This window comes from Mobula birostris, chromosome 4 (assembly GCF_030028105.1).
Source record: "Mobula birostris isolate sMobBir1 chromosome 4, sMobBir1.hap1, whole genome shotgun sequence".
In the NCBI taxonomy this organism is placed as follows: domain Eukaryota; kingdom Metazoa; phylum Chordata; class Chondrichthyes; order Myliobatiformes; family Myliobatidae; genus Mobula; species Mobula birostris.
This window is the reverse complement of record NC_092373.1, coordinates 182,454,474-182,462,308: the sequence shown is the minus strand read 5'-3', so window position 1 is coordinate 182,462,308 and position 7,835 is coordinate 182,454,474.

Here is a 7,835-nt window from a genome sequence, read left to right as displayed (position 1 = left end):
CTTACAGCCTTTCTGCTTTGTGGGCATCATTTATTTTAATTTTCAGAGTGGTAGGAAGCTGCTTAGAGGAGCCCATGGATGCTGATTGTTGGGACAAGGTTTGAGGAGTCAGGGTATTTATAAAGCTTTGAAATTTGCATCACCTGGCCTTTCCTAACAATGACTGTGAACAAGCCATAGCCCTAACAAGCTAATTAAGGTCTGAGACCTTGCTAAAAGTTATCTGAGAGCTCAAATCTCTTGGGGTGCCCAAACTTTTTCATGGTGCTCCTTTCTTTTTCTTCACTCTAAAATTGTACAAAACAAAAATAATACACTAATCTTGCTTAAAATGTTGAAAAGAATGTTTCATCTTTAACTTTATAACTTTTGGAGATCAGGTCATCTTCTACTCACTTAACTATTCACAGTAACAGAAATTTTGACCAGAGGTGCCCAGACTTTTCCATGCCACTGTATATTTTATTATGAATAAAATTTATTTTTGAAAATATAAAGAAATAACCTTAAAATCAAGACTAGGCTGGGGTGACGTCAGGTCAAGAGCCGTTTCTTCTTGCCGGTCGCAGAATTCGCTTCTGGCCCCTCCCTCCCCCACAATGTGAACCGTATTAGTTAACACTGGTGTTGATACTGATTTTACAGTGACCCTCGGCAACCAGCCAGAAAAGGCTCTTTACCTTTGGCCAGTCGGCCAATCTTCTGTCCACACTACTATTTTTCCTGTAGTATGGGGTGGGGGCTCTTATCTTGCTTAGCAACCTCATTTACTGCACCTTGACAAAGGCCTTCTGAAAATCCAAGTAAACAACATCCGTTGACCCTCCTTTGTCTATCTTGTCAGCTTTTTCCTCAGAGAATTCCAACAGATTTGATATTGATCTTACAGCTGGTTGGGAGTCCTGGACAGTGGTCTTCTTCTGCCGGTGATTCACTTAGCCCTTTCATACCTTATCCCTGCAGGTGTGACAAGTGCTGTACTTGCCCCTACACCTCCTCCCTCATCACCATTCAGGGCCCCAAGCAGTCCTTCCAGGTGAGGTGACTCTTCACCTGCATTTCTGTTGGGGTCATCAATTGTATACGGTGCTTCCAATGTGGCTTCCTCTATACTGGTGAGACCCGACACAGATTGGGGGAACTGCTCTGTCCACTGCAAAAGACAGAAAGCCCACCTCAATTTTAATTCCCATTCTCGTTCCGACATGTTGATCCATGGCCTCTTATGCTGCCATGAAGAGGAACACCTCCTCATGTTGCACCTGAATAGCCTCGAACCCAATGGCATGAACATCAATGTCTCCAACTTCCAGTAATTTCTCCCACCCTTCCTCCTCCCTTTTGCCATTTCCCATTCTGGTTACCTGCTCCTCTTCTCCTTCACGTGCCCATCACCGCCCTCTGACTTCCTTTTCATCCATGGTCCACTTTCTTCCCCTTTTAGATTCCTTCTTCTTCATCCCTTTACTTCTTCCACCTATACATTCCCAGCTTTTTACTTCATCCCCCCTCTCCTCCACCCACCCTCCTTCCCCCTATCTGGTCTCACCTATCACTTGCCAGCTTGAGCTTCTTCTCCACCAGCTCACAACCACCACCATGGCCCCACACCTTCTTATTCTGGCTTCTGCCACCTTCCTTTCCAGTCACGATGATCTTCAAGGAACGATGCCTCAAAAAGGTGGCTTCCATCATTAAGGACCCCCATCACCCAGGTCATGCCTTGTTCTCATTGCTACATCAGGAAGGAAGTACAGAAGCCTGAAGGCACACACTCAGTGATTCAGGAATAGATTTTGCCCTCTGCCATCGGATTTCTCATTTCATTTTAAGATCTTTTTATCAATTATTATTGAAAATCGACAACCAAAAAAACATTAAAATAATCAAGTCAGTATATCTATATGTATAATAAAGAGTCAAACTATTAGCCAAGCTGAACAATATATCAATGATAATAATAATAAGAAAAATCAAAATGTTAAAGCTTTTATTTGGAAAAAAGAAAGAAGGAAAAAAGAACCCCTGCTAATTAAAACAAAAAAAAACCCTGCTAACAAAAAAAATGAGGGAAAAAAACCCATTTGGAGCACAAACCCGGAGCTATACACCATACAAGCTTCCATAAAAGAAAACATCAATCCACCAACCACATCAACCCAAGAATCAGAAGGGGACCATCTTAATTAACTCAAATCAAACGGTTGTAGCAGGCAAAAGAGCCCCACCTTTTCTCAAAGTCAAATCGAGGATCAAAAGTTCGACTTCTAATTTTTTCCAAACTAAGACATAGCATCACCTGAGAGAACCATTGTTTCAAAGTGGGAGCAGAAGCATCTTTCCATTTTAATAAAATAGCCCTTCTAGCCAAAAATGTAACAAATGCAATTACATGTTGGTCTGATATAGAAATTCCATGAATATATTGAGGAATTATACCAAACAGAACTGTCAATTTATTAGGTTGTAAATTAATTTTTAAAGCTTTAGAAATTGTAGAAAAAATAGATTTCCAAAGCTGTTTCAATGCAGAACATGACCAAAACATATGTGTCAATGTAGCTATTTCAACTTTACATCTGTCACACTGACTATTAACATTAGGAAATATTTTAGACAGTCTCTCCTTTGTCAAATAATAACGATGTACAATTTTAAATTGAATTAAATTTAACACAATTAAATTTTTGTGCCAGAAATTTGACTGGCACAAATCGAAGAAGAGTTAACCAACTTCAAAATTCGCAACCAATCCTCTGTTATCAGGGTCATGTTAAGCTCTCTTTCCCAATCTTGCTTAATCTTAAATAGAGGATAATTATCCTGTTGTAATAGTAAATTATAAATTTTCCCAATAAAATCTTTCACTAAAGGGTTCATTTTTAAAATAATGTCTAACAGGTCAGAATCTTGTATATATGGAAAATCACTTAAATATTCTTGTAAAAAATGTCTGACCTGAAGATATTGCAAAAAGTGTGAGTGTGTAAGAGTATTTGGTTACTAATTTCTCAAAGGACATCAATCGGCCTTCTTGAAACAGATCCATCTAGGAATAAATTCCTTTATTCCTCCAAAGAGAAAAGGTAAGATCACTAAGTGAAGGTTTAAATAAATAGTTTCGATAAATTAAACTAAGAAGGTTAAATTTTTTAAGGTTTAAAAACTTACGAAACTGGTACCAAATTCATAATGACTGCTTAATCATAGGATTTATATTTAAAATAGAAATTTTAGCTAATTGTACAGGTAAAGAAGCTCCTAATAACGAACTTAAGTAAAATTGTTTCACAACTTTCAATTCCAAATCAACCCATGGTAGTCGTTCATTTTTATCAGTCCAATATAACCAAGAACATGCATAGCGTATATGAACCGCCCAATAATACATCTGCCATCGGATTTCTGAATGGACATTGAACCCATGAACACCACCTCATTACCTTTTTATTTTTGCACTTATTTAACTATTTATTTATATATATTTACTGTAATTCATATTTTTTCTATTATGTATTGCATTATTATGTATTGCTGCTGCAAAGACAACAAATTTCATGACATATGCCAGTGAAATTAAACCTGATTCTGACTCTGAAGTGTCTTGGCCCAAAACATTGACTGTTTTATACTCCCTCACAGATGCTGTCTGACTTGTTGAGTTCCTTCAGAACTTTGTGTGTGCTGCCCTTTCATACCATCCAGGAGATGCTGGGTCTGGCCAGGTAGATTAGATCATGGCAGGTGAGTAGCCTCATGATGCCCAACATTAACCTATCCAAACATATTCAGCAGGTGAGGCTGGAGTAATGTCTGGAGATCTGAAATAAAATCAGAAAATACTGGAGATACTCAGCAGCATTTGTGGAAAGAGAAATAGAGTTTCTCTTATTAATTCTGCTGAACTTCTCCCCATCATGACTTCATCATGAGTATAAATTTGGTTGTATTGGATCTACCAGTATAGAAGGGCTACAAGCTGGCTAAATAGAATCAGAATTGGATTATCACTAACATAAGTTGTGAAATTTGTTGTTTTGTGGCAGCAGCACAGTGCAAGACATATAAAAATTACTCTAAGTTACAAACTTAGTGAAAGATGAATAATGAGGGAGTTTTCCTGGGTTAATGGACTGTTCAGAAATCTGATGGCAGAGGGGAAAAGCTGTTCCCAAAATGCTGAGAGTGGGTTTTCAGGGTTCTTTGCCTCCTCCCAGATGGTAATAATGAGAAGAGGGCATGTCCCAGAGGGTGAAGGTCTTTAATGGTGGATGCTGCTTTCTTGAAGCACCGCCTCTTGAAGATGTCCTCAGTGGCAGAGAGGGTGGTGCCCGTGACGGACCTGGCTGAGTCTGGAACCCTCTGCAGCCTCTTGTCATCCTGGCATTGGAGCCTCCATATCAGGCCGTGATGCAACCAGTCAGAATGCTCTCCATGGCACATCTCTGGTAATCTGCTGGCGTCTTTGATGACACACTAAATCTCTTCAAACTCGCAATGAAGCAAAGCCACAACCATGCCTTCTTCATGATTGCATCAATGTGTTGGCCCAGGACAGATCCTCTGAGATGCTGATATCCAGGCGCTTGAAGCTACTCACCTTTTCCACTGCTGACCACTCAATGAGGACTGGTGTGTTTTCCCCCGACTTCCCCTTCCTGATGTCCCCCATTCGGTTCCTTGGTCTTGCTGACGTTGAGTGCGAGGCAATCATCATTATGAATTTTCACCAATTGCACTTATTTGAGGCCTGAGGTGAAAATTCCACTCATGAGGTTGTGAACATATTGGTCTGCAGAAGAAGAGCACTGACCACGATGCCCATCAAAAGTAATCCCATTTACCTGTACATGGTCCATAGTCCTCTATTCCTTGCTTGTTCATCTCCTATCTGACTGACTCTAAAACATTGTGACTGCATCTGCATCTAACACCTTCCTGGTGGTGCATTGCAGGCATCTACCTCTTCCTGCATAGAAACGTTTGTCTTGTAAATCTTCAAACTTTTGACCCCCACCTTAAACCTATCCTGCTAGAATTCAGCATTTCTGCCGGGGAAAAGCCACTGCTATGTACTTTCTCTATGTCTCTCATAGTTTTATTTGCTTCTGTCAGTTACTCCTCTGCCTCAGTTGCTCTAGTGAAAATAGTCCAAGTTTGTTCAACATCTCCATACAGCTAAAAAAATTCCAATCTGGGTGACATCCTGGTGAATCTCTTCTCCAGAGCCTCCGAATTCTCCCTGTGATGGAGTGTCCAGAATGGCATACAATACTCCCAATGTGGCCTAACCAAAGTCTTTAACAGGTGTAACATGACCTACCAGCCGCCCAGCTGTCAAAGACAAGTGTTCCGTATGCCTTCATTACTGCTCTTTTCAATTGTGCTAACACTTCCAGGGAGCAATAGATCTGCACCAAAGTCCTCTCTCTACATCAGTGCAGCTAAGGATCTTGCCATTTACTATGTACCTTCCTCTTGTATTTCATCTTCCAAATGGGTCACCTCACACTGTGTGGACTATCCTCCATCGGTCATTAACCTTCCCAGATTTCCAGTTGATCTTATTCCTGCTTTATTCTTCTTCACTGACCCCACCCCCTCACAGGCAACTGGGATCCTGGGTCTGTGCAAGTCCAGAAGTTGAGGCCCGAGATGCTCTGTGGCCGAAGGTCCCGACGGTTGAGTCAGTTGTGGCCTAAAGGTCAAACTGTGATTGGCGAGTCCTGGGGTTGATGCCCAAAGGTGAACAAAGTCCAGAGGCCAGAGATGAAGATGAAAGTCCAGAGATGAACAAGTCTGGAGGTAGAAAGCTGGAAAGGTCAACGACCGAAGCCAGTAAGTCTAGAGATAAAGGCCTGAAGTTCAAATCTGTGAGTCTGGGCCAGAGACTAGAGGCTGGAGGCCTAGCATCTGTGAGTCTGAGGGTCTAGGGACTATGGATTGGAGACCTGGAGATACTCTGTCCTGTGGTAGGAGGCCTGCATGCATGTATGAGTATCGGGAGGGTGAGACAGGGGCCTGTTGTGCTGATGTTGTTGTCCTGTTGTTGTTGCTGCTGCTTGTGTTGTTCCTGTGTTGTGTGTTGCGTGGTTCTGAGTTGTGGTTTGTGTTGTTCTGTGTTGTGTGTTGTGTTGTTCCTGTGTTGTGTGTTGTGTTGTTCTGTGTTGTGTGTTGTGTGTTGTGTTGTTCTGTGTTGTGTGTTGTGTTGTTCCTGTGTTGTGTGTTGTGTTGTTGTGTGTTGCGTGGTTCTGTGTTGTGTGTTGTGTTGTTCCTGTGTTGTGTGTTGTGTTGTTGTGTGTTGCGTGGTTCTGTGTTGTGTGTTGCGTGGTTCTGTGTTGTGTGTTCTGTTGTTCCTGTGTTGTGTGTTGCGTGGTTCTGTGTTGTGTGTTGTGTTGTTCTGTGTTGTGTGTTATGTGTTGTGTTCTGTGTTGTGTATTGTGTTGTTCTGTGTTGTGTGTTGTGTTGTTCCTGTGTTGTGTGTTGTGTTGTTGTGTGTTGCGTGGTTCTGTGTTGTGTGTTGTGTTGTTCTGTGTTGTGTGTTATGTGTTGTGTTCTGTGTTGTGTATTGTGTTGTTCTGTGTTGTGTGTTGTGTTGTTCCTGTGTTGGACATTGTGGATATGCTATGTTGGCACCTGCATGTGCGGTGACACTCTCAGGATGCCCTTAGCAGATCCTTGCTTGCGTTGGTTGTTAACACAAATTACACATTTCACTGTATGCTTCAATATACGTTTGTACATGTGTAAAATCAATCCGAACCTGACCTGAAATTTGAATCTGAATTTTCATGTCATCTGCAAACTTACTAATCAAACTTTTCATTCTGATTATAATAATCTGTTACGAATAACACAGATCCCAATGCTGATACTTTAGAACACCACAGGTCTTGATCTCCAGCCAGGCATCATTTCTATACCACTGGATTCTATGACCAAACCAAACTTCGGATTCAATTTACCAACTCACCATGTATCCTATGTGATTTAATTTTCTAGACAGTCTGCCATGATGGACTCTGGTAAATGCTTTGCAGAAGACCAAGTAGACAAAATCCATTAACTAGCATCAAAAAGCCTTGAGTGGGACAAGGTGTCTCCTACGTCCTGACTGTACCTAATAAGTTCATTCCTTTACAATGTAAGTAAATCCTCTCTCCAAGAATCTTCTTCGATACTTTTCCTACCACTGCTATAAGGTTCATTGATGTATAATTTCTTGGTTTGTCCTTGTTTCTTTACTTAAACAAAGGGACATCATTTTCTATTCTCCAGTCTTCTTCCACTTTTCCTGTTGCTAAAGAGGCTATAACGATCTCTGTACAGGCCCCAGAAATCTTCCCCATTGCCTCTATATGTTGGGACAGATTTCATCAAGCCTTGGAGATTTATCCACGTTAATGGTTCTCATGACATCCAACACCTCTTCCTTCTAAATATTAACACTTCCATCAAATATCAGAATACTCCTTCCTATTTTTACCATCATTCACATCCTTTCCTTGGTGAGTACCAATGTGAAGTACTCTTATTAAGGATTATCACCTTGTTGTGGTGGAGAGCTTCATGAGTTTCTGAGATCCCAAAAGCTACGCTATCTGAGATTAGCTCCTGGTATGGTCACCATGGCGGCAAGGTCAAACAGGAAGTTCAGAATCGGAATCAGTTTAATATCATTGGCATATGTCGTGAAATCTGTGAACTTGGTGGCAGCAGTTCAATGCAATAAATAATAAATAAACCAAAAAAACAGAAATTTAAAAGAAGTGGTGAGGTCCTATTTATGGATTCAATGTCCATTTAGAAATCAGATGGCAGAGGGGAAGAAGCTG